This window comes from Felis catus, chromosome A2, assembly GCF_018350175.1.
Source record: "Felis catus isolate Fca126 chromosome A2, F.catus_Fca126_mat1.0, whole genome shotgun sequence".
Classification (NCBI taxonomy): Eukaryota; Metazoa; Chordata; class Mammalia; order Carnivora; family Felidae; genus Felis; species Felis catus.
In genome coordinates, this window is record NC_058369.1 from 9,072,681 (window position 1) to 9,073,284 (window position 604).

Genomic DNA, 604 nt, shown 5'->3' on the forward strand with positions numbered 1-604 from the left:
TCTCCCAGTGAGGCATTTCTCTTCTATCCCATCTTCCTGGAGGGCAGAGAATGGGCCTGATCTACCTAACTCAGAACAGGAGGCATCCGTCAATCGTGTCCTATTGGACAGAACTAAAAGGCACACTGCCCCTGCTTTACTGGTGAGGAAACTGAGGCTGTCATAGGGCCTGTGTATAGGAGGAGGAGGATTAGGAGTAATGCTTACATCCCAGATTTTAAATGAGTCAAGTCATTTGAGGTCGAGGACTGGGATTTGGAAGAAAGGGAGGAAGAAGGAAGGGGGTGTTATGCCAGCCACTGTTGGGTCTGCTTAGAAGGGAGGGCCATGAAGCTTGTCTTGAGGTGTGTACAAGTCAAGGAGCTTCTTGGGCCTCGTGGCACACACTTGGGGAGCATACCTCTTGCCCTTGTCAGCCCCTCTTCTGGACCCCTTTCTGTTTCTGACACCTGGATATTCCAAGTTATGAAATTGCTCACAATATAGGCTGTCATTTACATGTTAGTGTGAATCACTTATTAATTCTCAGACCTGAGGCCTCTGAAGTGACATTTCTGGCAGCTATCCTTCCCGCCTGTTTTCCCAAGAAGCAGCCACATCACAG